Raw genomic sequence first — 24,509 nt, 5'->3', positions numbered from 1 at the left:
CACATCCAAAACCATCAAATAACATCAAATTTAACCTTCTTGGTCTTGGAACTCAAACTTTCACAACTTTAACCAAAATAACTCCAAATCGTATCCAAAAGGACCAAAATGTACCCGATATCGCTAAGGAAAATGCATATGAAATACACGATATCAAATAACTTGGAAGATCATGAGGGTTTATATAGGTGATCAAGTGTTGGATCATGATTTGGATTCTTGGTGATCAAGGATGGAAATTGGATTTTAACTAGGATGGTAAACTTAGGGATCAAGTTTAATTTCCTAAAAAAAAACCCTACAGCCGATTTATATTTGATACATATGATTTATTTATTTATTTATTTATTTATTTTTTAAACGGCATTCTTTATTTATTTATGTATTTTATGTATTTTTTTATTAATTATTTATTTTTATTACTAATATTTGGGTTACATTTTATTTATTTATTTACCCCTAACTTTTATAAATTTTACAAAGTTCATATTAGTTCTTATAAATTTTTAATTCATACAAATGTCACATTTAATTTATGACATATTGCTTATATTATTTATTTAGTATTAGGGTTAGGGTTTAATATGTAATATTAAATGGTATTAGGGTTTAGCATTTAATGCATAGGGTTAGGTTTAGGATTTTGAATAATATTAGGGTTTTAGTATTAATTACTTTATTTATTATATCCGGATAACAACCCTAATGCTAATACACAGAGTATGGCATTAAAACCCTAAGGGTAATTTGGTAATTTCAGAAGGGAAAAGTGAGGGTTGTTATAGTACTTCCCCGTTAATAAAAACTTCGTCCCGAAGTTTCAGGAAGACTTCTCGAATGCATCAGTGGGTGAGAATAGATGTGGATATTTCCGTTTCATCTGGTCTTCACGTTCCCAGGTATACTCGGGGCCTTTTCGTGAATTCCAACGGATCTTAACAATAGGAATAGAGCTTTGTTTCAAACGTTTAACCTCACAATCCAGAACTTCTATAGGTTTTTCGGTGAAGTGCAATTAATGCGAAGATCATTCAAGGAAATAACAGGTATGTCATCAACAAGACACTTTTTAAGATTCGAAATGTGAAATGTATAAACTTTAATTAACAGGAAGTGTTGACTAAAAATTACCATTCGGTCAACGTTTTGTTAAAGCAAAGTTTACACTTAATTATAGTGGGGATCTACTTGAGTGATAGCTGATATTGTATGAAATTTTAGCCAAAAGAGCCTGGGTGAATGAATGTTTAGTCTTATGGACTTCATCCAAGACTAGTTCTTGAAAATTTCTGATTAACGGTGATTTTTATAGGATCGACATGTATTCCTTCACTATTAACTTCATGCCCAAAAAATTGTACGGTTTGCAGCCAAAGTTCACACTTGGAAAACTTGGCATTCAGTTGATCCTTCTTTAAGAGCTCTAGAGTCAATCGCAGATGTTGCTCATGCTCTTCCTCGCTCTTGAAATAGATTAAGATGTCATAAATGAAGACTATCACGAATTTATCAAGATAAGGTTTGCATGCATGGTTCATAAGATTCATGAATACAGCAGGAGCATTGGTTAAACCAAAAAGGCATGACAAGAACTCATAATGTTCATGACGAGTTCGGAAAGCAGTCTTAGAAATATCAGTTTCCTTGACTCCCAATTGATGATAACCCGACCTAGGATCAATCTTTGAATAGATACTTGATCCTTTTAGTTTGTCAAATAGGTCATCAATAAGCGGGAATGGATAACGATTCTTGATGGTTAGCTTGTTGAGTTCTCGGTAATTAATACACTTTCTCAACGTGCCATCTTTCTTCTTAATGAAAAGAATGGGTGCTTCTCACGGAGGCAAGCTAAGATGAATCAAACCTTTCTCCAAAAGTTCTTGGAGTTGGCTGGATGATTCCTTCATTTCGGGTGGAGCTAAGCGGTATGGTACCTATGCAATGGATTCAGCACTGAACGTGGATAATTTACAAATGAAGGGTAATATGATATCTAGGGTTAATATTTTTAGTTGACAATATAGCGATAAAGAGTAGGTAATGGTACACAATGGTCCTAAGGGTGATCAAATCTTATTTCCATCATGATCCATTAAGATTTCTGCATGATTTATCATAATATAACTACGTTGATCAAACGCCATTATATTATACTAAATCATACTTTTATCACTCCATAAGGTTACTACTATGTCATCTAGTCAATATTCATCTTCTTCGAGGTGAATGATTCTATGGAAAATGAATGAAAAGAAAATAACATCTCATTCATTCATTTAAAAAAAATAACCAGAGTATTACAAAAACTTAACGAAATCTTCCAAAATATAAAAGTACTAAATGGTAACATAAAGAACACTATGAGAAATTTAAATGACTCTTGTTGTCAAAAACTCTTCATTGTGCCTCTTCCACTTCTTCCTCATTATTCTGAGCTTCCTCGGCAGTCATCACGAACGCTCGGCCTTTAGCATTTCCCGTGTTATCCTTTTTCTTTGGATACTGGTTGCGAAAATGCCCTGTTTCTCCACAGTCATAGCATGTAGGAACGGTTGCATTGGCTTTTGTGGCAGGTGTATTGGTCGAAGGAACTGCAACCCTACAAGTCTTGGCTATATGACCAATCTTCTTGCACTTAGTGCACTCAGCCTTGCACCACCCAGAATGGTGTCTCTCACAACGCCTGCAATAAGGTCGTTTCCCAGAATAACTTCTTCCTGAATTTTTAGCAACTTTCTTATTTGAACCTTAGTTTGATTCCTGAGTAGGCTCAAATTTCCTTTTGCCTTCACTAGTCTTAGCCTCGGCTAGTTTATTAGCCGCGACCTTTCTCCTCTTAGCCATCATCAAGTTTTGAGCCATAAGTATCACTGCATCTAAGGTCTCTTTACTAGCAGCAATAACATTTCCATGAATCTCGTCAGGAAGTCCTTCTATGTATCGCTCGATCTTCTTTTGTTCAGTGGGCACCATGTCCGGGCACAATGAAACCAACTCTATAAACCTGTTGGTATAAGCTTCAATATTAGTACCATTGCCCTTCAATTTCCAAAACTCAACCTCAAGCTTTTGAATTTGGTTCCTTGGGCAAAACTTATCCGTCATCATTCTTTTCACAACGGCCCATGGAATAGCATTAGCAGCATCTAGCCCTACAGATTGGGCATAAGCGTTCCACCAAGTCAAAGCAAGACCAATTAGTGTATGAGTGGCATACTTCACTCGGTTGACCTCCTCGCAGTTACAGATGCGAAAGATTGATTCGAGTTTTTCGAACCAACGAGTCAATTTGACTGCTTCCTCATTTCCATTGAAGGATGGAGGCTTACAGTTCATAAACTCCTTGTAGGTGCATGATGTAGGTGGGTTTCCTTGGTTGTTTCCTTGATTATTATTGCCTTGGGCGACAGCAAGCAGTTGTTGAAATTGTGCGGGAGTCAAAGTAACATTGGGAAGAGCGTTAGCGCCACGAGTTGCCATTGATCTTCAATACACAAAGACAGTATTAGTTAGAGAGTTATGGTGCACTAAGTAGCAACACCAATGGATAAGAAAAGGTAATATGGGTTAGTTAGTGATAATGATGGTGAAGCAAGTGAGTATTTGGGTGTGCGGATAGATCCTTCAGTGTCAAATCCTTCGGTATCCAAAACAATGACTGGGTGATGACTAGATATCCTAGAGAAGGAGTACTATGTAGATTCTAAAGCACGGTATGGCGACAGGGATATAAGGGGGCATAGTAAGGCAATCATAGATATGAGGATTACACTTCAAACTAAAGCAGGAAAGGTTATAGTCCTATAGATTTCTAAGGCAACTAACTAACACATAAGGCACACATAATATGCAATCTTGGTTCTCTATAACAACCTGGCTCTGATACCACTCTGTCATACCCTCAAATAGGGTCGGGGAAATATTACTTCACAATATCACAACACAAGTATGTATAAACGAGAACGACTCTAAATGAGACATTTTATAACAAAATTTGAATTTGCAGCGGAACATAATAATGTTTTACATAATGAAATTCATATGTAAATAACAAATGACAAGTCTAATATGCGGACTCCAATGCAACAGCTAGCTAAGCATCATAGTACAGCATACAAGCTAATCTTCACCTGAGACAAACATGCTTAAAGTGTTAACACAAAGGTTGAGTGAACATCATAAGTTTAACAATCATAATAAGTTTTAGACCACAAGATTTAATTCAAAATATCAAAATGCCAATATGCCATGAGTTATAATATCGAACTAAACATTAACCCCTGACACTGTACGGGTGTCGGCAATCATTGTTATGTACCCCCTTAACGATATGCCAATGGGTAGAGACGTCACTCTCAATAGGCCTACTCACAATAATTAAGCTTGCAAATTTCAATTCCAGCAATTAACGATATTATGGCGGGGATTCGCATGTAACAATAAATACATGTTTAATAAAAGTCTCACGTAATTGCATATCAAATAGTTTAGGTACTTGTGTCTAAATTGTAAATCATTTAAAAGCAAGCATGTGTCTCACCCCAAATTTTATAAAACAGTTAAGAAATAGTAGAAAGAGGGGCTATGAAGTTCACCTTAGTAGCAAGTAAGATATTCCACGCAAGAAGTATGAACGGAGTATGAAATCGGAGATCTCAACCTAAAGATATAACCTTTGATTAGTTAATGTCTAATAGACATAAAGTTAGTTTATTAATATAGCAAGCTATATTAACAGTGACGGTTTTCGAGAAAAGTTTCTATTCTCAAAAGTTTCTATTTTTGAAAACCTACTATTTATGGAAAGCTTCCACTTATAGTAAGTCGACTACGAACCCATCAGATGAATTGGGGATGATTGATTGATTGATTCATTCTGGTGACGTTGCCTCCGGAGCTTAGGTGAACATCCATGTCGGAATAGCTGTCGGAATAACTATCGGATTAGCTATCGAAGTCTGAGGGACTCTAACTGGTTGAGGGATTCATCTCGTATGATCAGATAAAGTATTTTCGATAAGAAACAGATTATAGGATGTAGATTAGTACCCTGCAATACATAATTCACATATGCATATACAATACTAAAATCCCATATGTTACGGAGGAATCTACGGAAGTTGTCAGACAAAGTCTACAGTACAAGATATGCTAAGATATGAATTAGCAGATACGCTAAGATACGAATTTTGTCTATACACTATTCATGCAATCATTGCAGTAAGATGTGTCTAGACTAAGAATGATAAGCAGGTAATTTCCTAAGGATGATAAATAGATGATTTCCGACAAAAATGATAAGCAAAACTTTTGACATGCAGACACGGTCGAAGTCCAGACTCACTAATGCATCCTAACGACTATCAGTTAGACTCACTAATGCAAGACCTGGTTCGCTAAGACCACCGCTCTGATACGAACTGAAGCGACCCGTCCTAATCCATCCGGACGAAGTCCATATCGATTATAAACGATTCACAACAGTTGATTACATCGCGAGGTATTTGACCTCTATATGATACATTTTACAAACATTGCATTCGTTTTTGAAAATACAATCTTTCATTACATCGAAAGTTGACAACATGCATACCATTTCGTAATATATCTTACTATAATAGACTTAATAATAATCTTGATGAACTCAACGACTCGAATGCAACGTCTTTTGAAATATGTCATGAATGACTCCAAGTAATATCTCTAAGATGAGCAAATGCACAGCGGAAGATTTCTTTCGTACCTGAGAATAAACATGCTTTAAAGTGTCAACCAAAAGGTTGGTGAGTTCATTAGTTTAACATAAATAATCATTTCATAATTTTAATAGACCACAAGATTTCATACTTCCATTTCTCATAATCATACGTCCCATGCATAGAGACAAAAATATCATTCATATGGATTGAACACCTGGTAACCAACATTCACAATATGTATATAAGAATATCCCCATCATTCCGGGATCCTCCTTCGGACATGATATAAATTTCAAAGTACTAAAGCATCCGGTACTTTGGATGGGACTTGTTGGGCCCAATAGATCTATCTTTAGAGTTCGCGTCAATTAGGGTGTCTGTTCCCTAATTCTTAGATTACCAGACTTAATAAAAAGGGGCATATTCAATTTCGATAATTCAACCATATAATGTAGTTTCGAATACCTGTGTCTATTTCGTAAAATATTTATAAAAAATGTTCATGTATTCTCAGCCCAAAAATATAAAGGGTAAAAAGGCAAATGAAAACTCACAATAATGTATTTTGTAGTAAAAATACATATGACGACATTGAACAATGTAGGGTTGGCCTCGGATTCACGAACCTATATCATTCATATATCTATTAAGACACATACTTGTAATCGAACAAATATATTTATTTATATTATTATTAGTGATGTAATTTATATATATAGTAGACTAATAGGTTCATTATATATATATATTTATTAGTATAGTTAAGTTATGTGTATTAAATATATATTTATATATAAAATCTTTATTTTTATGTTTATTATTTTAATAACGTCCTTAAAGCTTTTATTTTTCATAATCGTGATTATGTTAATAATAATGACATAGATAATACTGATATCAATAATAATGATAGTTTTAGTAAAAAATTATACTAATAATAATAATAATGGTAATTTTTAATAGTTTTAATAGAAATTTTCAGTAATTATACAATATCACTAATATTAATGTTTAAATGATAAGTCTATTAATGATACTTTGTAATATTAATAATAATGATGATAATACTAATAATAATACCTATGTGGATGATAATAATAACACTAACAATTATAAAATATTACAAGTACTAATATTAATGAAAATAATAATAATTTGTATCATTCTCATAATAATAATAATAATCATAATCATAATTATAATAATAAATTATAGTCTTTATAATAATACTTGTATTAGTAATAATAAGTGTTCTAAAAATAACCATAATAATAATAATCACAATACTAATAATAATAATAATAATTTTGGTAATGAAATCTACCTTCCAAAGCCTTTCTAAAAAAATATGCCCTGAACCGGGTTTGAACTAGAGACCTCCCGCAAACACACTTAACCATTCCCTCTGTCTTGTTTATCTGATTTATAAGGCAACCCAAACTATATATCTAGAATTTTATTTAGCCATGTTCATCATCTTTTTCACCAAGTTTAAAATCAAACGGGAGCAAAAACTCAACAACAATCGAACGGGTTTTCATTTATGACTTGTAAACAACATGAAACAAAAAAAAAGTGTTCATGATATAAAAAAAATGAGAAAAAAAAACAAAAACACATGTTTCACAAATTTTTGTTTTCAATTTTGAATTCGTTTTGGACAATCTTTACAACATGAAACATGTTTCAAATCATTCCTAAAATCTATCTAAATCATCAATTTAACTGGAAACTTCAACACGATTACAAATTTCGCGATGAACACTTTCTTTGACTTTTGACAAAATAACTTTGACTCGCAAATTCGATTTCATTATTAAGAATTGGAACTTGAGATTTTACAAGAAGTTTAAGTAAATGATTCCTAACAACTCTACATTTCTAGTTTTTGAAATTTGTTTCGAATTCTCGTTAGTGTATATCACTGTGAAGAACTCAAGAACTCAAAAATTGATTTTTAGATTAAGAGTGTTTTAGGTTATGATTACAACAAGAATTGTGTTGCAAATCATTCCTATAATCTTTATGGATCATCAAATTAACTGGAGATATCAAAACAAACTCGAATTTGATTCAAGAACACTTAGTTGACTTTGAAAACCAAAACTTTGACTCTCAAATTAGAAATTAATAGAAAAAATTGAGGATTGAAAACTTACAGATAGTTTAGATAGACGATTCCTAACAAGACTGCATTATTACATTTTGAAAATTTGTTCTAGATCAAAATATGGTGAAAAAGATGAATGCACAGAGTGTCGAGCTTATTTTCTGGGTTTTCTTTGTTTTCAACTCAAATTACAGTTTGTAACTTATATAAAGTGATTAAGTACATGATTTAACAGTTAAATTGATTTCCAATTGATTTGTGAAGTAGACTTGTAACAAACTGGAGACATGAAGTACGTAAATTATTTTCATGTGAAGAAAAAGAAAAAAATTTTATAGTTACTTCTAACAGAAAGAATGGGATTCCCTATATTTATTTTTAATAAATATTAATAGTAAATACCCTAATAATATTAATAATAATTATATTAATAATAATTCTAATAAAATAACTAAATAATATCATAAAAATGATAATAAATAAAAATAAGAATTTGTTTAAATCATAAATAAATTTTAATCTTAATTATCTTGTACATTATTTTACGTTTTCAATTCAAATGATTATTTTGTATTTTATTAATTCAACTTAATATGCACTCTTATATTTATATATATGTATATATATTTACATATTTATTTACACACAATTGTTCGTGAATCGTCGGAAATAGTCACAGGTTAAATGAATCCATGTAATTAGTTTAAAATTTTTGAGACTCAACATTATAGACTTTGCTTATCATATCGAAATCAAATAAGATTAAAGTTTAAATTTTAGTTGGAAATTCCCGGGTCATCACAGTACCTACCCGTTAAAGAAATTTTGTCCCAAAATTTGAGTGAGGTCGTCATGGCTAACAATAAATATGTTTTCCTGACGAATATGAGCTGATAAATAGAGTTTTATCATTATTGAATAATATAGATAAAATAATTCGATTATTCGAAGAGCACGAATGAAGCTATCACAAAAAAAAAATGAAATGAATAAATGAAGTTTCGTTTTAACTTTTGACGTTGTCTTGGTTGAATTCTGGAATTCAAGGGATATAAAGAAAATCTTCGAAATCTAAAAGATTTGATTCTTCGACGAATAAGGAAATTAAGATCTCTATAATTAAATACGGTGATCTGCCTTGATTACTCTGTCTGATATTTTTATTATAAATTAAACTTTTTCCGTTCCATTATTCTCACCATTCCTATACTTTCTTTCTTAGTTCATACATCCAAAAGATTGTGAAAATGCTTAATCCATTTCTAATCCTTGATATTTTTTTTTAATTATCATTTCTGTCATCCCTCTTTTCAATCTTTCCACCAGAAAAATCTGTTTACTTCTATTATTACCTTGGGGTGATACTATTCTTAATTCTACCGTGTCCTTATGTTGCTATTGTTATTGGGCTTTATATTTTCTCTTATATTTTGGATCTCTTTGCCTTTTTATTTTCCTCTCGACCTCTAGTAAAGCGAGCAATGGTTCAGAATTCGTAAGTACGGAGTTTTCGAATGAACTTAATGTTCTAACCAAGAAATAACGTAATCGTACGATTTGATTTGTCAAATTATCAGAATTATTGAGAATAGAACTATCAAGAATATACTTTCTTGATATGTTCAGAAGTTAATCAGAATGAAAGAGTTATGTAACATGACACATGATGACGTTATAATCTGTGAATCATCATGTTCCATTTAGAAACTCAGCATGACTTATTGTAATATAATCACGTTGATCAAGTGTCATTATATTATACTAACTCATGCATCAGATCCCAACATTACTTCAATAACATTCCTATTTTAAGTTCGAAAGTTTACAGAATATAGAAACTAACAGTTTCTATATTATGTAACACTGATAGCACGAAGAGATTAATGATTTCAGATAAGAATAGTTATGAAAATATCTTCAGATATATGGAAGATATTTATAATGAAAGATACGATGATATCTTGGAATTTCTAATATCGAAAGATGGTGAAGAAAATTTGTCCGCAAGAGTTTGGAGTCAGAAGTAAGGTATTCGCTAAAGATTTCAACGGATCCAGAATTACCTGGATTCTTTGAATATAGGGTATGGTCCTTGTATTTGTCCTTGGTCTCCTTCGTGGTTAGCTCAATCCGTTTTCCAATTCCAACTTTTCTGAGCTTTTCCAACATACTATTCTTTATCATCAAATTTCCGACAATTAAGGTCGTTTACGGTTGCCTACTATTTCTGTTGTTTCATTCAGCTTTTCAAAATTCAGAGCATTAATTCGCAGACTGGGTGGTTTTCAGAATTTCAGAATGGAAGATCATAGTTCTAAGAGATAAATGTTATATGGATACATATAACTGTTGTTGTGGAAACGTTGCAAGACTCACAATACAGATTTGCTGATTCTCGATAATTGGTATGGCAATTCTTGTTACAAGATGCGGATGAGTACATGATGAGACTTCAATAGATAAATATAGTGATTTGTCGGAGAGATTTAAATCATGGAGCGACGAGGTTGCTGGTACATCTGCTGGTAATATGGTGGAATATAAAATGTTCCCCGGTAACGATAACGAAAGGCTAGTTTAGAAATCAAGATTATAATAAGGCTTGTACGACTGAAAAGTCGAAGTTGACTTGCTGGAGCTGTGACAAAATTGGCTATTTTGGAAAGAAATGTCAAAGTTTATTTTCGTTAATAACAACGCCAAAGGAGCTAGCACAGATACGTGTTAAACGTTTACTCAAGTTCCGAGAGTTTTTCAGGTGCATAACTATATGTATCAACCTTTTCTTCCGTAGATGAAGTTTGGTTGGTTCATCCTCTCGATTGAGGTGTTTTCAAGAATCACGAAAGGTTTGAACGCGGATTGTAATCGTCAAGATACAAATGAGGTTTAAGATGAAATCAAGTGGCAAACTTGAAGAATTGTTTAGTTTCATATGTTATAATCAATATTTTAATTCATTTTAATTGTCCAATATTATTAGTCCACAGTCGATAGTCCACAGTTAACAATCCAATGATTCATATATAGTTTAATATATAATATTCGAATTAACTAATACGTATCGTGACCCTCATACGTCTCAGACTCGATCACAACTCAAACTATATATATTATTATAGAATCAACCTCAACCCTGTATAGCTAACTCCCGCATTACTGCATATAGAGTGTCTATGGTTACTCCAAATAATATATATAGATGCGTCGATATGATATGTCAAAACCTTGTATACGTGTCCCGATATTTAAAGTGTGTAAAATAAATAACAGAAATTGAATGACGATAAATAAAGTGCGTAGAGTAAATAACAGAAATTAAATGACGATAAATAAAATTGCGAGAATGTAAATTGCGATAATTAAATTGCGATAAATAAAGTGTAATCAGTTAGCTGGAAACATTTAGTTAGGAACAGTTAGCGTGGATTCTTAACAAAATTTCTCATAGTTAATTTGTTTGTTTCTAACAAATTTTATTTTGTCAAATGTTTCCTTCATTATGCCACTTGATTTTTGATAAATCAAAATCCAAATACGAAATTGGATGAATATGGTTATTCTGTGGTGAACGGATTTGTATATCGGTGGACGTAAGTAGGATAGTAAATGACTGTTGAATTAGATTCGAAGAATGTACAGTGTAACTTATTAATGTGAAATCTAAATATTCCTCGGGTATTACCTACCCGTTAAAATATTTTCACCATTAATAGTTTGTACACAAGAATTTTTAATTACAATCTTTATGAAAATATATATACATATATATTTTCTTCAGATGTAATCATGGATTTAATGAGTCAATATGATATTAAACTCATTTGATTTACCGTTGGAACCAGAATATATAATCTCTAAAACATTAGAGATTACATAATCGCCATGTCGAACGAAGATAAATGATGTAGAATGATACGTAGAACGATAATTGTACTCAAGGTATAGAATGAGACGTCGAGGCATGGGTTGTTGATGGCACTGGTGTTGTTATTGATGGTACTGTTGGTGCCGGTGATGTTGTTGAAGCTGGTAATTTTTGCACCATATTCTCCAGATTGATTACTCGAGCGCGAAGTTCGTTGACTTCTTCTATTATTCCGGGATGATTGTCGGTCGGTACGAGCGGATGAATAAGGTTTAGAATTTTCGATAGAATACAATCGTGGTGAGATATTCGGGAAATGGGGGTGAAAATGGTGTTTCAGACTGGTTCGCCGGTAAGTGCTTCAGGTTCATTGCCAAGAGGTAAATTCGGTTGGTGGGTGGAAAGGATCGCCTTCCTCTCGTCTCCATCGGTTAAGTCAGCTACGAACCCACCAGATGAATTAGGGATGATTGATTGGTTGATTCATTCTGGTGACGTTGCCTCAGGAGCTTAGGTGAACATCCATGTCGGAATAGCTGTCGGAATAACTATCGGATTAGCTATCGAAGTCTGAGGGACTCGAACTGGTTGAGGGATTCATCTCGTATGAACAGATGAAGTATTTTCGATAATAAACAGATTATAGGATGTAGATTAGTACCTTGCAATACATAATTCACATATGCATATACAATACTAAAATCCCATATGTTACGGAGGAATCTACGGAAGTTGTCAGACAAAGTCTACAGTACAAGATATGCTAAGATATGAATTAGCAGATACGCTAAGATACGAATTTTGTCTATACACTATTCATGCAATCATTGCAGTAAGATGTGTCTAGACTAAGAATGATAAGCAGGTAATTTCCTAAGGATGATAAATAGATGATTTCCGACAAAAATGATAAGCAAAACTTTTGACATGCAGACACGGTCGAAGTCCAGACTCACTAATGCATCCTAACAACTAGCAGTTAGACTCACTAATGCAAGACCTGGTTCGCTAAGACCACCGCTCTGATACCAACTGAAGCGACCCGTCCTAATCCATCCGGACGAAGTCCATATCGATTATAAATGATTCACAACAGTTGATTACATCGCGAGGTATTTGACCTCTATATGATACATTTTACAAACATTGCATTCGTTTTTGAAAAGACAATCTTTCATTACATCGAAAGTTGACAACATGCATACCATTTCGTAATATATCTTACTATAATAGACTTAATAATAATCTTGATGAACTCAATGAATCGAATGCAACGTCTTTTGAAATATGTCATGAATGACTCCAAGTAATATCTCTAAGATGAGCAAATGTACAGCGGAAGATTTCTTTCGTACCTGAGAATAAACATGCTTTAAAGTGTCAACTAAAAGGTTGGTGAGTTCATTAGTTTAACATAAATAATGATTTCATAATTTTAATAGATTACAAGATTTCATACTTCCATTTCTCATAATCATACGTCCCATGCATAGAGACAAAAATATCATTCATATGGCTTGAACACCTGGTAACCGACATTCACAATATGTATATAAGAATATCCCCATCATTCCGGGATCCTCCTTCGGACATGATATAAATTTCGAAGTACTAAAGCATCCGGTACTTTAGATGGGGCTTGTTGGGCCCAATAGATCTATCTTTAGAGTTCACGTCAATTAGGGTGTCTGTTCCCTAATTCTTAGATTACCAGACTTAATAAAAAGGGGCATATTCGATTTCGATAATTCAACCATATAATGTAGTTTCGAATACCTGTGTCTATTTCGTAAAACATTTATAAAAAATGCGCATGTATTCTCAGCCCAAAAATATAAAGGGTAAAAAGGCAAATGAAAACTCACAATAATGTATTTTATAGTAAAAATACATATGACGACATTGAACAATGTAGGGTTGGTCTCGGATTCACGAACCTATATCATTCATATATCTATTAAGACGCATACTTGTAATCGAACAAATATATTTATTTATATTATTATTAGTGATGTAATTTATATATATAGTAGACTAATAGGTTCATTATATATATATATTTTCATTATATATATAGATATATTAGTGTAGTTAAGTTATGTGTATTAAATATATATTTATATATAAAATCTTTATTTTTATGTTTATAATTTTAATAACTTCCTTAAAGCTTTTATTTTTCATTATCGTGATTATGTTAATAATAATGACATAGATAATACTGATATCAATAATAATGATAGTGATAATACTGATATCAATAATAATGACAGTTTTAGTAAAAAATAATACTAATAATAATAATGGTAATTTTTAATAGTTTTAATAGAAATTTTCAGTAATTATACAATATCAGTAATATTAATGTTTAAATGATAAGTCTATTAATGATACTTTGTAATATTAATAATAATGATGATAATACTAATAATAATACCTATGTGGATGATAATAATAACACTAACAATTATAAAATGTTACAAGTACTAATATTAATGAAAATAATAATAATTTGTATCATTCTCATAATAATAATAATAATAATAATAATCATAATTATAATAATAAATTATAGTCTTTATAATAATACTTGTATTAGTAATAATAAGTGTTCTAAAAATAACCATAATAATAATAATCACAATACTAATAATAATAATAATTTTGGTAATGAAATCTACCTTCCAAAGCCTTTTAAAAAAAATATGCCCTGAACCGGGTTTGAACTAGAGACCTCCCGCAAACACACTTAACCATTTCCTCTGTCTTGTTTATCTGATTTATAAGGCAACCCAAACTATATATTTAGTATTTCATTTAGCCATGTTCATCATCTTCTTCACCAAGTTTAAAATCAAACGGGAGCAAAAACTCAATAAGAATCGAACGGGTTTTCATTTATGACTTGTAAACAACATGAAACAAAAAAAAAATGTGTTCATGATATAAAAAAAAATGAGAAAAAAAACAAAAAAAATTCTACTGCTTGCATGTAGCCAAGAAAAAAAAATTTTGTTTTCAATTTTGAGTTTGTTTTAGACAATCTTTACAACATGAAACATGTTTCAAATCATTCCTAAAATCTATCTAAATCATCAATTTAACTGGAAACTTCAACACGATTACGAATTTCGCGATGAACACTTTCTTTGACTTTTGACAAAATAACTTTGACTCGCAAATTCGATTTCGTTATTAAGAATTGGAACTTGAGATTTTACAAGAAGTTTAAGTAAATGATTCCTAACAACTCTACATTTCTAGTTTTTGAAATTTGTTTCGAATTCTCGTTAGTTTATATCACTGTGAAGAACTCAAGAACTCGAAAATTTATTTTTAGATTAAGAGTGTTTTAGGTTATGATTACAACATGAATTTTGTTGTAAATCATTCCTATAATCTTTATGGATCATCAAACTAACTGGAGATATCAAAACAAACTCGAATTTGATTCAAGAGCACTTAGTTGACTTTGAAAACCAAAACTTTGTCTCTCAAATTAGAAATTAATAGAAAGAATTGAGGATTAAAAACTTACAGATAGTTTAGATAGACGATTCCTAACAAGACTGCATTATTACATTTTGAAATTTTGTTCTAGATCAAAATATGGTGAAAAAGATGAATGTACAGAGTGTAGAGCTTATTTTCTGGGTATTCTTTGTTTTCAACTCAAATTGCAGTTTGTAACTTATATAAAGTGATTAAGTACATGATTTAACAGTTAAATTGATTTCCAATTGATTTGTGAAGTAGACTTGTAACAAACTGGAGACATGAAGTACGTAAATTATTTTCATGTGAAGAAAAAGAAAATTTTTTGATAGTTACTTCTAACAGAAAGAATGGGATTCCCTATATTTATTTTTAATAAATATTAATAGTAAATACCCTAATAATATTAATAATAATTATATTAATAATAATTCTAATAAAATAACTAAATAATATCATAAATATGATAATAAATAAAAATAAGAATTTGTTTAAATCATAAATAAATTTTAATCTTAATTATATTGTACATTATTTTACGTTTTCAATTCAAATGATTATTTTGTATTTTATTAATTCAACTTAATATGCACTCTTATATTTATATATATGTATATATATTTACATATTTATTTACACACAATTGTTCGTGAATCGTCGGAAATAGTCACAGGTTAAATGAATCCATGTAATTAGTTTAAAATTTTTGAGACTCAACATTATAGACTTTGCTTATCATATCGAAATCAAATAAGATTCAAGTTTAAATTTTGGTTGGAAATTCCCGGGTCATCACAGTACCTACCCGTTAAAGAAATTTTGTCCCAAAATTTGAGTGAGGTCGTCATGGCTAACAATAAATATGTTTTCCTGACGAATATGAGCTGATAAATAGAGTTTTATCATTATTGAATAATATAGATAAAATAATTCGATTATTCGAAGAGCACGAATGAAGCTATCGCAAAAAAAATGAAATGAATAAATGAAGTTTCGTTTTAACTTTTGACGTTGTCTTGGTTGAATTCTGGAATTCAAGGGATATAAAGAAAATCTTCGAAATCTAAAAGATTTGATTCTTTGACGAATAAGGAAATTAAGATCTCTATAATTAAATACGATGATCTGCCTTGATTACTCTGTCTGATATTTTTTATTATAAATTAAACTTTTTCCGTTCCATTATTCTCACCATTCCTATACTTTCTTTCTTAGTTCATACATCCAAAAGATTGTGAAAATGCTTAATCCATTTCTAATCCTTGATATTTTTTTTAATTATCATTTCTGGCATCCCTCTTTTCAATCTTTCCACCAGATAAATCTGTTTACTTCTATTATTACCTTGGGGTGATACTATTCTTAATTCTACCGTGTCCTTATGTTGCTATTGTTATTGGGCTTTATATTTTCTCTTATATTGTGGATCTCTTTACCTTTTTATTATCCTCTCGACCTCTAGTAAAGCGAGCAACGGTTCATAATTCGTAAGTACGGAGTTTTCGAATGAACTTAATGTTCTAACCAAGAAAGAACCTAATCGTACGATTTGATTTGTCAAATTATCAGAATTATTGAGAATAGAACTATCAAGAATATACTTTCTTGATATGTTCAGAAGTTAATCAGAATGAAAGAGTTATGTAACATGACACATGATGACGTTATAATCTATGAATCATCATGTTCCATTTAGAAACTCAGCATGACTTATTGTAATATAATCACATTGATCAAGTGTCATTATATTATACTAACTCATGCATCAGTTCCCAACATTACTTCAATTACATTCCTATTTTAAGCTCGAAAGTTTACAGAATATAGAAACTAACAGTTTCTATATTATGTAACACTGATAGCAAGAAGAGATTAATGATTTCAGATAAGAATAGTTATGAAAATATCTTCAGATATATGGAAGATATTTATAATGAAAGATACGATGATATCTTGGAATTTCTAATATCGAAAGATGGTGAAGAAAATTTGTCCGCAAGAGTTTGGAGTCAGAAGTAAGGTATTCGCTAAAGATTTCAACGGATCCAGAATTACCTGGATTCTTTGAATATAGGGTATGGTCCTTGTATTTGTCCTTGGTCTCCTTCGTGGTTAGCTCAATCCGTTTTCTAATTCCAACTTTTCTTAGCTTTTCCAACATACTATTCTTTATCATCAAATTTCCGACGATTAAGGTCGTTTACGGTTGCCTACTATTTCTGCTGCTTCATTCAGCTTTTCAAAATTCAGAGCATTAATTCGCAGACTGGGTGGATTTCAGAATTTCAGAATGGAAGATCATAGTTCTAAGAGATAAATGTTATATGGATACATATAACTGTTGTTGTGGAAACGTTGCAAGACTCACAATACAGATTTGCTGATTCCCGATAATTGGTATGGCAATTCTTGTTACAAGATGCGGATGAGTACATGATGAGACTTCAATAGATAAATATAGTGATTTGTCGGAGAGATTTAAATCAAGGAGCGACGAGGTTGCTGGTACATCTGCTGGTAATATGGTGGAATATAAAATGTTCCCCGGTAACGATAACGAAAGGCTAGTTTATAAATCAAGATTATAATAAGGCTTGTACGACTGAAAAGTCAAAGTTGACTTGCTGGAGCTGTGACAAAATTGGCTATTTTGGAAAGAAATGTCAAAGTTTATTTTCGTTAATAACAACGCCAAAGGAGCTAGCACAGATACGTGTTAAACGTTTACTCAGGTTCCGAGAGTTTTTCAGGTGCATAACTATATGTATCAACCTTTTCTTCCGTAGATGAAGTTCGGTTGGTTCATCCTCTCAATTGAGGTGTTTTCAAGAATCACGAAAGGTTTGAACGCGGATTGTAATCGTCAAGATACAAATGAGGTTTAAGATGAAATCAAGTGGCAAACTTGAAGAATTGTTAAGTTTCATATGTTATAATCAATATTTTAATTCATTTTAATTGTCCAATATTATTAGTCCACAGTCGATAGTCCACAGTTAACAATCCAATGATTCATATATAGTTTAATATATAATATTCGAATTAATTAATACGTATCGTGACCCGTATACATCTCAGACTCGATTACAACTCAAACTATATATATTATTATAGAATCAACCTCAACCCTGTATAGCTAACTCCCGCATTACTGCATATAGAGTGTCTATGGTTACTCCAAATAATATATATAGATGCGTCGATATGATATGTCAAAACCTTGTATACGTGTCCCGATATTTAAAGTGTGTAAAATAAATAACAGAAATTAAATGACGATAAATAAAATTGCGAGAATGTAAATTGTGATAATTAAATTGCGATAAATAAAGTGTAATCAGTTAGCTGGGAACAATTAGTTAGGAACAGTTAGCGTGGATTATTAACAAAATTTCTCATAGTTAATTTGTTTGTTTCTAACAAATTTTATTTTGTCAAATGTTTCCTTCATTATGCCACTTGATTTTTGATAAATCAAAATCCAAATACGAAATTGGATGAATATGGTTATTCTGTGGTGAACGGATTTGTATATCGGTGGATGTAAGTAGGATAGTAAATGACTGTTGAATTAGATTCAAAGAATGTACAGTGTAACTTATTAATGTGAAATCTAAATATTCCTCGGGTATTACCTACCCGTTAAAATATTTTCACCAATAACAGTTTGTACACAAGAATTTTTAATTACAATCTTTATGAAAATATATATACATATATATTTTCTTCAGATGTAATCATGGATTTAATGAGTCAATATGATATTAAACTCATTTGATTTACCGTTGGAACAAGAATATATAATCTCTAAAACATTAGAGATTACATAATCGCCATGTCGAACGAAGATAAATGATGTAAAATGATACGTAGAACGATAATTGTACTCAAGGTATAGAATGAGACGTCGAGGCATGGGTTGTTGATGGCACTGGTGTTGTTATTGATGGTACTGTTGGTGCCGGTGATGTTGTTGAAGCTGGTAATTTTTGCACCATATTCTCCAGATTGATTACTCGAGCGCGAAGTTCGTTGACTTCTTATATTATTCCGGGATGATTGTCGGTCGGTACGAGCAGATGAATAAGGTTTAGAATTTTAGATAGAATACAAACGTGGTGAGATATTCGGGAAATGGGGGTGAAAATGGTGTTTCAGACTGGTTCGCCGGTAAGTGCTTCAGGTTCATTGCCAAGAGGTAAATTCAGTTGGTAGGTGGAAAGGATCACCTTCCTCTCGTCTCCATCGGTTAAATCGGCTACGAACCCATCAGATGAATTGGGGATGATTGATTGGTTGATTTATTCTGGTGACGTTGCCTCCGGAGCTTAGGTGAACATCCATGTCGGAATAGCTGTCGGAATAACTATCAGATTAGTTATCGAAGTCTGAGGGACTCGAACTGGTTGAGGGATTCATCTCGTATGATCAGATGAAGTATTTTCGATAAGAAACAGATTATAGGATGTAGATTAGTACACTGCAATACATAATTCACATATGCATATACAATACTAAAATCCCATATGTTACGGAGGAATCTACGGAAGTTGTCAGACAAAGTCTACAGTACAAGATATGCTAAGATATGAATTAGCAGATACGCTAAGATACGAATTTTGTCTATACACTATTCATGCAATCATTATAGTAAGATGTGTCTAGACTAAGAATGATAAGTAGGTAATTTCCTAAGGATGATAAATAGATGATTTCCGACAAAAATGATAAGCAAAACTTTTGACATGCAGACACGGTCGAAGTCCAGACTCACTAATGTATCCTAACGACTATCAGTTAGACTCACTAATGCAAGACCTGGTTAACTAAAACCACCGCTCTGATACCAACTGAAGCGACCCGTCCTAATCCATTCGGACGAAGTCCATATCGATTATAAATAATTCACAACAGTTGATTACATCGTGAGGTATTTGACCTCTATATGATACATTTTACAAACATTGCATTCGTTTTTGAAAAGACAATCTTTCATTACATCGAAAGTTGACAACATGCATACCATTTCGTAATATATCTTACTATAATAGACTTAATAATAATCTTGATGAACTCAACGACTCGAATGCAACGTCTTTTGAAATATGTCATGAATGACTCCAAGTAATATCTCTAAGATGAGCAAATGCACAGCGGAAGATTTCTTTCGTACCTGAGAATAAACATGCTTTAAAGTGTCAACCAAAAGGTTGGTGAGTTCATTAGTTTAACATAAATAATCATTTCATAATTTTAATAGACCACAAGATTTCATACTTCCATTTCTCATAATCATACGTCCCATGCATAGAGACAAAAATATCATTCATATGGATTGAACACCTGGTAACCGATATTCACAATATGTATATAAGAATATCCCCATCATTCCGGGATCCTCCTTCGAACATGATATAAATTTCGAAGTACTAAAGCATCTGGTACTTTGGATGGGGCTTGTTGGGCCCAATAGATCTATCTTTAGAGTTCGCGTCAATTAGGGTGTCTGTTCCCTAATTCTTAGATTACCGGACTTAATAAAAAGGGGCATATTCGATTTCGATAATTCAACCATATAATGTAGTTTCGAATACCTGTGTCTATTTCGTAAAACATTTATAAAAAATGCGCATGTATTCTCAGCCCAAAAATATAAAGGGTAAAAAGGCAAATGAAAACTCACAATAATATATTTTGTAGTAAAAATACATATGACGACATTGAACAATGTAGGGTTGGTGTCGGATTCACGAACCTATATCATTCATATATCTATTAAGACGCATACTTGTAATCGAACAAATATATTTATTTATATTATTATTAGTGATGTAATTTATATATATAGTAGACTAATAGGTTCATTATATATATTTTCATTATATATATAGATATATTAGTATAGTTAAGTTATGTGTATTAAATATATATTTATATATAAAATCTTTATTTTTATGTTTATAATTTTAATAATGTCCTTAAAGCTTTTATTTTTCATTATCGTGATTATGTTAATAATAATGACATAGATAATACTGATATCAATAATAATGATAGTTTTAGTAAAAAATAATACTAATAATAATAATGGTAATTTTTAATAGTTTTAATAGAAATTTTCAGTAATTATACAATATCACTAATATTAATGTTTAAATGATAAGTCTATTAATGATACTTTGTAATATTAATAATAATGATGATAATACTAATAATAATACCTATGTGGATGATAATAATAACATTAACAATTATAAAATGTTACAAGTACTAATATTAATAAAAATAATAATAATTTGTATCATTCTCATAATAATAATAATAATCATAATCATAATTATAATAATAAATTATAGTCTTTATAATAATACTTGTATTAGTAATAATAAGTGTTCTAAAAATAACCATAATAATAATAATCACAATACTAATAATAATAATAATTTTGGTAATGAAATCTACCTTCCAAAGCCTTTCTAAAAAAATATGCCCTGAACCGGGTTTGAACTAGAGACCTCCCGCTCACTCGCAAACACACTTAACCATTCCCTCTGTCTTGTTTATCTGATTTATAAGGCAACCCAAACTATATATCTAGTATTTCATTTAGCCATGTTCATCATCTTCTTCGCCAAGTTTAAAATCAAACGGGAGCAAAAACTCAATAAGAATCGAACGGGTTTTCATTTATGACTTGTAAACAACATGAAACAAAAAAAAATGTGTTCATGATATAAAAAAAATGAGAAAAAAAAACAAAAAAAATCCTACTGCTTGCATGTAGCCAAGAAAAAAAAATTTGTTTTCAATTTTGAGTTCGTTTTAGACAATCTTTACAACATGAAACATGTTTCAAATCATTCCTAAAATCTATCTAAATCATCAATTTAACTGGAAACTTCAACACGATTGCGAATTTCGCGATGAACACTTTCTTTGACTTTTGACAAAATAACTTTGACTCGCAAATTCGATTTCGTTATTAAGAATTGGAACTTGAGATTTTACAAGAAGTTTAAGTAAATGATTCCTAACAACTCTACATTTCTAGTTTTTGAAATTTGTTTCGAATTCTCGTTAGTTTATATCACTGCGAAGAACTCAAGAACTCAAAATTTGATTTTTAGATTAAGAGTGTTTTAGGTTATGATTACAACATGAATTGTGTTGCAAATCATTCCTATAATCTTTATGGATCATCAAATTAACTGAAGATATCAAAACAAACTCGAATTTGATTCAAGAACACTTAGTTGACTTTGAAAACCAAAACTTTGACTCTCAAATTAGAAATTAATAGAAAGAATTGAGGATTGAAAACTTACAGATAGTTTAGATAGACGATTCCTAACAAGACTGCATTATTACATTTTGAAAATTTGTTCTAGATCAAAATATGGTGAAAAAGATGAATGTACAGAGTGTCGAGCTTATTTTCTGGGTTTTCTTTGTTTTCAACTCAAATTGCAGTTTGTAACTTATATAAAGTGCTTAAGTACATGATTTAACAGTTAAATTGATTTCAAATTGATTTGTGAAGTAGACTTGTAACAAACTGGAGACATGAAGTACGTAAATTATTTTCATGTGAAGAAAAAGAAATTTTTTTGATAGTTACTTCTAACAGAAAGAATGGGATTCCCTATATTTATTTTTAATAAATATTAATAGTAAATACCCTAATAATATTAATAATAATTATATTAATAATAATTCTAATAAAATAACTAAATAATATCATAAAAATGATAATAAATAAAAATAAGAATTTGTTTAAATCATAAATAAATTTTAATCTTAATTATCTTGTACATTATTTTATGTTTTCAATTCAAATGATTATTTTGTATTTTATTAATTCAACTTAATATGCACTCTTATATTTATATATATGTATATATATTTACATATTTATTTACACACAATTGTTCGTGAATCGTCGGAAATAGTCACAGGTTAAATGAATCCATGTAATTAGTTTAAAATTTTTGAGACTCAACATTATAGACTTTGCTTATCATATCGAAATCAAATAAGATTCAAGTTTAAATTTTGGTTGGAAATTCCCGGGTCATCACATCTTTTGGGTCTGAATAGGCTCGACAGAAACAGATGCAGGTACAGCAGTAGCAACAACGGCCCAATAGGGTTTTCTTGGGTCCTTTTTGTTCGTCAGAAAGACAGCAACACACAACAGCAAGAACAAGAGGCAACAATGGAACCTTTGGGCTGTTTGATCACGACAGAAAAACACGCAGGTACAGCAGCAATTTGTGGCAATTGATGATGGTTGAAGGGCTGTAGAATGAAGGGTTGTTGACCGACTAACATCAGGTTTCTTGGTGGGATTGTTTTAGTCGACAGAAGGCTGGAGAGGGTTTATTAGTCGACTGAAAAGGAGGGAAAACAAGGCTGGATATAGTCGACAGAAAAATAGAGAGAATGCAGGGATATTAGTCGACTGTTTTTGCAGTTTATTTGGGGTGAATAACTTGGAAGATCATGAGGGTTTATATAGGTGATCAAGTGTTGGATCATGATTTGGATTCTTGGTGATCAAGGATGGAAATTGGAGTTTAACTAGGATGGTGAACTTAGGGATCAAGTTTAATTTCCTAAAAAAAAACCTTACAGCCGATTTATATTTGATACATATGATTTATTTATTTATTTATTTATTTATTTTTTTAAAACGACATTCTTTATTTATTTATGTATTTTATGTATTTTTTTATTATTTATTTATTTTTATTACTAACATTAGGGTTACATTTTATTTATTTATTTACCCCTAACTTTTATAAAATTTACAAAGTTCATATTAGTTCTTATAAATTTTTAATTCATACAAATGTCACATTTAATTTATGACATATTGCTTATATTATTTATTTAGTATTAGGGTTAGGGTTTAATATGTAATATTAAATGGTATTAGGGTTTAGCATTTAATGCATAGGGTTAGGTTTAGGATTTTGAATAATATTAGGGTTTTAGTATTAATTACTTTATTTATTATATCCGGATAACAACCCTAATGCTAATACACAGAGTATGACATTAAAACCCTAAGGGTAATTTGGTAATTTCAGAAGGGAAAAGTGAAGGTTGTTATAATTCACCTGCTATTAAAATATTTTCAGTTTTATTCGTTTATGGATTTGATGGTTACAAATAGTAACAACACATTAAAATTGGTTGCATTACCGACGTACCTATGAATCGGCGCAATTAAAACAGAATCCTCTGTTTGAGTTGTAGCAGTTGTGGTACTTTTGGTAGAAGGATGCTTGATAATTTAATGCTATTATTTTGTACAGTTAACTTCATACAT

The sequence above is a fragment of the Rutidosis leptorrhynchoides genome, chromosome 11 (genome assembly GCF_046630445.1).
Source record: "Rutidosis leptorrhynchoides isolate AG116_Rl617_1_P2 chromosome 11, CSIRO_AGI_Rlap_v1, whole genome shotgun sequence".
Taxonomy (NCBI): Eukaryota; Viridiplantae; Streptophyta; class Magnoliopsida; order Asterales; family Asteraceae; genus Rutidosis; species Rutidosis leptorrhynchoides.
Note: the sequence above shows the minus strand (reverse complement) of the source record.